The sequence below is a fragment of the Mus musculus genome, chromosome 11 (assembly GCF_000001635.26).
Source record: "Mus musculus strain C57BL/6J chromosome 11, GRCm38.p6 C57BL/6J".
Taxonomy (NCBI): Eukaryota; Metazoa; Chordata; class Mammalia; order Rodentia; family Muridae; genus Mus; species Mus musculus.
Genome location: NC_000077.6, coordinates 17012860 through 17022552, shown reverse-complemented (window position 1 = coordinate 17022552; position 9693 = coordinate 17012860). Strand labels below are relative to the sequence as shown.

General features: G+C 44.0%; 1 pseudogene; it reads right to left on the bottom strand.

Moving 5' to 3' along the window:
• Positions 2374 to 4678, bottom strand: Gm12014 (predicted gene 12014; annotated as a pseudogene).

Below are 9693 nucleotides of genomic sequence, written 5' to 3'. Positions count from 1 at the left end.
GTGGTATGGATCACTTGTAAACCCTATGGAGTCAGCCCCAGGCAGACGAGAGCAAGCTCTACAGATGAGAACGCTAACTGTGTGGGCATCCCAGGGCTCAAACTGTGTGCCCCAGGAGCCTGGCATTGGCACAAAGCTGCTATGTCGAAGGCTTCTTTGGCAGGACTCTGGGCTGTGAAGAACCACTCTGGGGAGCACAGGGGCCGTGGAGGGGGTGTTTTGGCTCCTGGCTAGTAAGGCACCATGCTATAATGGTAGAGGAATAGAGCGTATCTATTCCTTCACCTCTGGGATGGACAGAGACAGCACTGAATGTCTTCCAGGAGAGAGACAGAACGAAGACAAGGTAACTAGAAAGGCAGAAGGAAAGCGCCTGGTGTAGTGATATTTTTCCTCCAAGAAGAGAGGACAGCTTCTTGCCTGAGGTTAGGGAGGTGGGAGCTCTGAAACTGGGTCTCAGGGCCCACAGGCACTATATGTAAGGCCTCAGGAAGCTGGAGACTTTGGAGCACAGTAGCTTGGTGAAAGATTTTGGCAGCATCTCCTTGTGTTTCTCTGTGTACTTGAAGTAGGGCCAGGACCTCAAAGAACGCCTTGATAAGCTTCTTTTCCTGCAGAAGATGGCAGGTGGCAGTTGTCAGCTTCAGTGGCTTGTGGAGGGAAAGGAATACTGAACAGCCCCTCTTCGTGTCTAAGAACGACTCACATTGAGCACGCCCAGAGGCGAGCCCTGGCCTCCTGTTCCTACCCTCTGCTCCTTTAGAATCCCGCAGCTCAGTTAGCAACAGGTCTAGTTCCCTGCTGCTCAGGTCCGGCCTGTGGAGCCATCTTTGACCCCGTAGCCTCTCAGCTACAGCCAGCTGTTGGCTCTGCCTTCAGTATATGCCCAGCATCTATCTGACCAGCTTGCCAGCCCCACAGCCTCCATGCAGAGTGAAACCACTGTAATCTTTCACTTGGGCTATTCCAATGGCTGGTCTATTCCTTTCTTTTGTTCAAATAATACTAGGCCCTCAGACACACTAGGCTAGTATACTTTTTTTTCCTCCTAGATTTACTTATTTTATATGTATTTCACCTGTGTGTATATATGTGCACCACATGCCTGCCTGATGATGCTTGAGGAGGTCAGAAGTGTGTTAGATTCCCCGGAACTGGAGTTATGGACGGTTATGAGCCAGTGTGTGGGCACTGGGACTGAACCCTGCTGCGCTGACTCTTCAGCTCCTAGGCAGTCCTATTGTTAGCAATTCTATTACTGCTATAATCGAATTCTATTATATTCTATTACTCTGCAATAGCAATTCTATTATTTAGATCTATCTCCAGCACTCTTGTTACTTGAGATAAGAGTCTCACTAAGTTGCTCAAACTGGCCTTGAACTTGCTTTGTAGCTCCAAATGACCTACAACATGACATCCTCCTGCCTCAGCCTTTTGAATAACTAGAATCAGAGGTGTGAGCCACTGGACCTGGGCTTGATCCCCACATTTCTATCTTTGGCCCACCAGCAGCATGTTCAATTAGTCTCCTTTATGTTTGGAACACATTTCCTTCTGCTTCAGCTTCTGAATAGTCGGGGTCATGTGTGCACCATCACACCCACCTACATTTGATTTGAAATAATGGATCAGGGCTGGAGAGATGGCTCAGAGGTTAAAAGCATATACTGTTCTTGCAAAGGATGTGAGTTTAGGTCCCAGCACCCATACTGGGTGGCTTCCCATCCCATAGGGAATCTGACACCTCTGGTCTCCTAGCAATCCCAAGCACATATCCACACAAATAGCCATAATTAAAAACAGTGAAGTAAAAAAAAAATTCACTGGAAGGGTCTCAGTGAATATCCCTGGCTATTCTAGAACTTCACATATAAACCAGACTGGCCTTAAACTCCAAGATCCACCCACCTATGCCCCCTGAGTGCTGGGACCATGCCAGGCGAGACTCAAATCAGGATCCACAGACCCAAGGTGGTGTTCGCTCCTCAACATTAGGAATGTTTCTTTTCCTCTGGGCCTGTAATCCCATCCGGCACTTAGGAGCTGGAAACAGGGGAACCTGGAGTCCAAGGCCAGCCTGGACTCTTAAGACTCTGTCTCAAAAAAGTAAACAACGTATCTTATAGTTTACCCTCTCTGCATCTCTTGATGGATAAAGGCAGAGGTCCTGTCCTCCCCCAGGGGTGATGCAGCATGCTGATTCTGGTTCTGTGAGCTGGGTTCAGAGCCCAGACCTATCATGGGACAAGCTCTTTAACTTTCTCATCTGGAAATCGGCAATGAAGAAAGTGCATGATCCACAAAGCCAGGAGTAGAAAGGCATGCCAGTACTTAGAATTTTGCCTGCACGTTGGTACACACCCGTTTACACCAGTACCACAGTGATTGTTCACTTGCCTTTAGGATCTCTTGGTGGTTTTTTGAGGCATACAGCTGGCCATCCTGCACTATGTCTTCCACCAGCTGCTCATAGCCCTCATTGTAGGTCACATAGGGAATCTGGAAGCCTTGAGCACTGTTGGTTTCTCTGATCTTGAAGTTGATCCAGAGTTTCCTGGAACGGGCGGTGAAGGCAATGGGACACCCATAGATCTGGCAGGTCTCCTAAGTGGTGATGGAGGATGGGGAGGAGTTTCTCATGACCAGGACGTCCCCACACTCGTCCTCAGGTAGCAGGAAGATCTCGGGGACCATGATGAGGATCTTGCGCTTGGGTAGGGGGTTGATATTCCAGATGCACTCCACACTGGCTGGGTAGTTGCCCAGGTTGTTGGGGGACTCCATGTAGCCAGTGAACTCACCTAGCTCCCCACCCCACTGCTGATTCTTACACTGGACCACACTGGTAGAGCCATCAAAGTCAGTGCTTGTATTTCCTGGGCAGTTGGTGCAGAAGTTCTGACAGAAGTCGAGCTAGTAGGAGCCCACTGCACAGCAAATACAGCGATGGATGCTAGTGTTATAGTAGTGGCCCGGGGAGCATTGGACTTTGGTGTCACAGTCCTGGAAGGAGACTGCCCCCTAGTGCTTGGTGTGAGGCCTCCGCCACAGGGGAAGCACAGGGTTCATCCTGCTTCAGGTTGATAGGTGCCGCATGGGCATGGCTGGCAGGGCTTAAACCCATCTCTTGAATGGTGACCAGGTGGGCACTGACCACACTTGGTGCCTGCTCGGTGCTGCCTCGGTCAGCAGACCTCCACTAGCTCTGCTCTGTCCTCAGCTACCAGGCCTGGCTTGTGGGCTAGCTGGCCCAGGGATTCTTCTGGCTTCCTCTGCTTTGTCTTTGTTTTGTAGATGCAGGTGACATTTAGCATCCTTGACGGGCAGTACTGCAGCCTCATGGCAAGAGCTGGAAATGGTGTTGTTCCCAGGGTGTATGACTGGGGCTGGAGCAGCTTTAGAGTTCAGGGTACCACAGCTCACTGTGAAACCGTTCTCTGAATCTGGCAAGAACCAGACCAGGGAGAGGCAGGTCAGAGCACAAGTATCCTTCTTGCCCGGCGATTGCAGCTGAGCATGACTTTTGAGGCTCCAGGAATGCTCTGACACTTCACTGGTTCTGTGCAATCCTTTCCGTTCCAGTGAAGGAGGCCCTGGCCTACTGGGCAAGTACATTTACCGAGGACTGGACTCAGTGGGTCTCTCAACCTGCAGAGGAATTCAGGGTCCCGGTACTCAGGTGGGCAAGGAGTTGGTGAAAACAGACGGGAACACAGAGAGAGTGCTGTATCTGAATGTAATTTCCCAAAGCGAACATCAGACTTATAACAGAGAAGAAAAACAAGGAACTTAGGCGATACATCAGTCAAGGTACACTGAGATGCAAAATGGCTCTTTACACAAAACAGAGAAATGCATACATAAAAGTTTGCAGGATCCAGGCAGTGTTTTCAACTGAGATAAGACCAGCCCTATCTAAAATCAGCTATTCACTGGAGCCAGGTGAAAGGGCTAATATGCCCAGCTGCAATTCTGGTCTATTGTCAAACCCATCACCAGGGGTGTCTTAGTAAATACCTAATCACGCTATTCCTCTGGAGCTAGTGAAAAAACATGTGAGAGGGAAATTCTGTTCTACTAACCTTTTCATGAATAAAACAATAACCTAGTTCCTCCTTAAACCACAACCCACCTTCTTTCTACTATTATGTAATATAAGTTGCCATTCATGTCTGTAATGAGAATTCTAAGTATACCATTTTGAACTAGCCCTGAGTTTTCTAGCTCTTATCCAGGAAAATACTGCAAGAAAGCATGCAAGACCCTCTACACTATCACAGGAACAAATCTGGTTATGAGACACCAGAGACTCTCCAGGAGACAAGTTTCTGTGAAACTTTTTGCCTCAGGACTGCGGCCAAAAATGGATTTGGATTTGCCACGCAGACTTCACTGGAGTGGGTGTGGCATACATTGATAGCTGCCTGGGGTGTTGATGCAGCCAAAGCTGCAGCTTCCCTTATTGATGCTACATTAGTCCATATTCCTGCAATGAGTGACACCAGACAGAAGGTAGCCTCGATGACAGAGACACTGGAAGCTTCCTGGGGTGTTGACACACATGTGGTCACAGGTTCCATCGAAGGAGCGCTCATCTATATCCTGGCAGCTCCTTTCGTTGATGAGAAGCTAGTAGCCCTTCTTGCAGCTGCATTCAAAGCTGTCCACTGTGTTGGATATCAAAATATTTACCTCTCCCAACTTGAATAACCACTATTAAAATTAATGGTTGTCACTAGGCTAGACTTGTCTGAGCAAATATTTGCCATATTTCCCTCCACTAAAGTTATTTTCTTCCCCCTCTCTATTTGGTGAAAAGGGGAATGCCAGGGCCAGGAAGTGGGAGTGGGTTGGTTGGGGAGCAGGGCAGGAGGAGGGTATAGGGGACTTTCAGGATAGCATTTGAAATGTAAATGAAGAAAATATCTTTAAAAAGATGAAATGGAGAAATCTATTTAATTCCCTTTGGTAGCCTAGCTATATAAATTATTTGAAATTCTTAGAATGGATGTCTCTTTCTTTATGTACTCCACATTATTTATCCACTTTATACTTTGACCTATAATCCAATTCAGTCATCCTTCAATCACTGTGGTGACTTGAATATGCTTGGCCCAGGGAGTGGCATTATTAGGAGGTATGGCCTTGCTGAAGTAGGTATGGCTGTGTTGGAGGAAGTGTGTCACTGTGGGCATGGGCTTTAAGACCCTCGTTCTAGCTTCTTGGAAGCTAGTCTTCTCTTTGCCTTCAGAACAAGATGTAGAGTTCTCAGCTCTTCCTACATCATGCCTGCCTGGACACAGTCATGCTCCTGCCTTGATGAGAATAGGCGATCTTCTGAACCTTTAAGCTAGCCCCCAATTACATGTTATCCTTACAAGAGTTGCCTTGGTCACTGGATCTCTTCACAGCAGTAAAACCTTAACTAAGACAGAAATACCCTCAGGCATTGGCTTCAGGTTGTTCTAGTTCTTTATATAAAATTATATGGTATTTGCATATAACCTATATACTACTCTTGTATATTTAAAATTATCTTTAGATTGCCCATAGTACTTAATGCAGTATGAGTGATGCGTGTTACACTTGATCTTAGCTGGGAGGCCGTAAAGCAGTAAACACTGTGGAAACAGTTCTAAAGTTATGCTACTTAGATGATAATGGCAGGAAATCTGTCTTATTTGATACAGGTTATTGAATATTGTCCCTCAATGATTGTTTGCATCTGTAGACATAGACCTAGTGTGTTATTTCCCTAGTGGTTTCAGCTCTGTCAACTGCTTGCTCTTTCAATTTTTTTTTTGTCTCTGACACATACTTGTTTTAAAATTAAATACTTCTTAAAAATATTTTAAATTAATTTTTACTTTATTTTTTCAATGTTTTATCTACAAGCATGTATGTGCACTATGATCCTGCCTGTTCTATGTCCAGGAGCTAGAGTTATAAATAGTTGTGAGACATCACATAGGTGCTTGAAATTGAATCCAGGTCCTTTGGAAGAGCAGCCAGTGTTCTTCACCATTAAAACACCTCTCCAGCCCCAAATTAAATACTTCTTAAAAGTGCCTTGGTTTTTGACAGTACAAGATGCTCTTTGGTCACCTTGTACATTTCATACTAGAATCTAGAGGCATCCAATCCCTTAAAGCACTCTAGTTCTTTTTACTGGAGATGAATATTAACAATCAAGATCTGAGATCAAGGTGCACATTTCACTACTTCCAGAGTTTAACAACAGGTCATCATAGATGATAAAGCAAGGGGAAACTATGTGGAAAACTTTTTTTTGAGGCAAATGGACATATATATGACACACCTCTATCCTCTATACACACATTATATGCATACAAAATCATTCCATGTGAATTTTCCTGACTGTTAATCTGGAAGCCTATCTACTGAGTGCCAACTATAAATCCTCTATTGAGTTTAAACAAATGAGGAAATGATTTTTTCTAGGTGACAATTTCTGCTGATATCTTAGGTAAAGATCCTTGCAAACAAAGGTAATTTCTTTAGATATTTTTACAATGACAATCTATTTGAGAGGGAAAGAGAGGGAGTGGGAGAGAGAGGAGAGGGGAGAGAGAGGAGAGGGAAGAGGGGGGTGAGGGAAGGAGAGGGGGGAAGAAAGGGAGAGAGAGAGAGAGAAAGAGAGAGAGAGAGAGAGAGAGAGAGATTGAGAGAGAGAGAGAGAGTGAGAGAGAGAGAGAGAGAGAAAGCTCTTGGTATCATCCAAAAGTCCAAAAGTGTGTCTGTTGCATCCCTGAGATTGTCAGGGCAGCCATTAGCTTACATCAGAACAAAATCTCAGATTCATCAAGATTTGGATATTTTCCCTTCAATTTAGAATTAGTACTAGCAATTTTGTGATATTTCTCAGGTAAATTTAAGGTCCTTTTGAGTAGCCAGAGCTAATGGATAAAAGTCAAAGAAGGATACTATTGCAACTATCATGAAGAATAAATAAAATGAATTGCTCAAATATCATAATTAGTTCAAAGGAGATGCCAAAGACAAATCTATACAAAGTAAAGAAGTGTTGAAATGCAGTCATAAATGCACAAAAATCTGGGAAAGTGGGGTTTGTTGTAGCCTCTTGAAATGTAATTCCAGTCTTAGGATTTGGGTTGCTGTTATCTATCCGCACTTATAGTTCTAAAAAGACCACTAGACAAGAAGAGGTAAAAACATTATAGAAACACATAACCGAGAAGATTTGCTGTACATGATAATGTTATATTGTAGATGCATAATAATCTCTTTTGTCTCATTCCAAAGTCTTACATTTTCTTACAACAATTATATGTCCTACATACTTGCCAAGGTTATAGCTGAAATATGGGAGAATCAGAAGGAAGAGATCTGAAGAGAAGCTTGGACACCTACATAAGAAAGATACTGGAAGGGACTCTGGTGATCAAATCTAGGGGTGGGGTCTAATGCAGACTATTTGCTCAGAAGCAAACTCCTTAGGGAAATTTAAATCTTTTTATTTTTTAATTTTAATTTTATTTATTAATAATTTTGTTTACGTTTCAAATGTTATCTCCTTTCCCGGTTGGTCTCCCTTCTATGAACACCCTACCACATCCCCCTCCCGTTTGCCTCTAAGAGGGTGCTCCCTCACACACCCACCCACCGACTCCCACCTCACCCCTCTAACGTTCCGTTTCTCTGGGCCATCAAACCTTCACAGGACCAAGTGCCTCCTCTCTCACTAATGTCAGATGAACAGTCCTCTGCTACATATGTAGAGGGAGCCATGATCCTGTCTGTGTATACTCTTTGGTTGATGGTTTAGGCCCTGGGAGCTCTGAATGGTCTGGTTAATTGATAGTGTTGTTCTTCCTATGGTGTTGCAATTACCTTCAGCTCCTTCAGCCCTTCCCCTAGCTCTTCCATTGGGGTCCCCTGGCTCAGTCCAATGGCTGGCTGTGAGTATCTGTATCTGTCTTAGTCACGTGCTGGCAGAACTTCTCAGGGGACAGCCATACCAGGCTCCTGTCTACAAGCACATCTTGGCATCAGCAATAGTATTGGGATTTGATGTCTGCAGATGGAATGGATCCCTAGGTGAGGCAGTCGCTGGATGACCTTTCCTTCAACCACACTCCATTTTTTTGGTCACTGTATTTCTTTTAGATGGGAACATTTCTGGGGTAAAATTTTTTAGATAGGTGGGTGACCCCATCTTTTCACTGGGGGTCATGTCTATCAACTGGAAGTTGTCTCCTCAGGTTCTTTCTCCCAGCTGTCGGGTATTTCGGCTAATGTCATCCCCACCGGATCCCAGGAAACTCTCAAATCCCTGGCGGCTGGGACTTTCTAGTGGTTCCCCAAGTTCTCCACCTCAACTGCCTCTTATTTTTTTTCGTTCTCCAGGCCCTCTGGACTTCTCACCTGTCTCCTTCCATACCTGGTCCTGCTCCCCTTTTTCCCTTCCTCTCCCCTCTCCCACCTAGACCCCTCCCTCCCTCTGCCTCCTATGATTATTTTGTTCCCCCTTCTAAGTGGATTTGAAGCCTCCGTACTTTGTCCTTCCTTTTTGTTAAACTTCATATGCTTTGTGAGTTGTATCATGGGTATTCTGAGCTGTTGGGCTAATATCCACTTATCAGTGAGTACATACCATGTACTCACTTTGGGTCTGAGTTACCTCACTCATGGTATTTTCTAGTTCCATCCATCTGCCTACAAAGTTCATTTAGTTGTCATTTTTAATAGCTGAGTAGTATTCCATTGTGTAAATGTACCACACTTTCCATATCCATTCTTCTGTTGAAGGACATCTGGGTTGTTTCCATCTTCTGGCTATTATAGATACAGATCCTACGAACATAGTGGAGCATGGGTTTTTGTTATATGTTGGAGCATCTAAACACAGACACAGTGAACTAACAGAAGTTATGAACCAAATGGATTTAACAGATATCTACAGAACATTTCACCCTAAAACAAAAGAATATACCTTCTTCTCAGCATGTCATGGTACCTTCTTAAAAACACACTCGAGAGGAGTAGATGGCAGGAAATAATCAAACTCAGAGCTGAAATCAACCAATTAGAAACAAAGAGAACTATTCGAAGAATCAACCAAAGAGCTGGTTCTTTGAGAAAATCAACAAGATAGATAAACTCTTAGCCAAACTAACTAAAGAGCACAGAGACAGTATCCAAATTAACAGAATCAGAAATGAAAAGGGAGAAATAATAAAAGCTGAGGAAATTTTAAAAAATCATCAGATCCTACTACAAAAGCCTATACTCAACAAAACTGGAAAATCTAGATGAAATGGATGATTTTCTAGAAATTGAAGTCTTGAATGACATTGGTTGAGAATTTCCTTTACTGACCAGCAGATGTTGCTAAGAAGTCATGAGGAGGCTAGGTAGGGAAACATCAGAACCAGCAGGAACTGAAACCAGTAAACTTATGAATAGCCATGAACTGAGACAGGCAAGCTCAAGAAAGATGACTTCCATTGTGTCTCTAGATATAACAAACTGTCTGTCTGAATACAGACAAAATGAAGCACCATCTTTATATGTTTCTTTTTTGTGCAAGAGGTACCAAATGTTCTTTTACCCAACTATATTTTCTAATAATGTCTAACTAATGTCACTGTAACGGAGAACTGTTAGCAACCCTTTGAAATGTTATGTGATGAGTACTTGTATAAAACA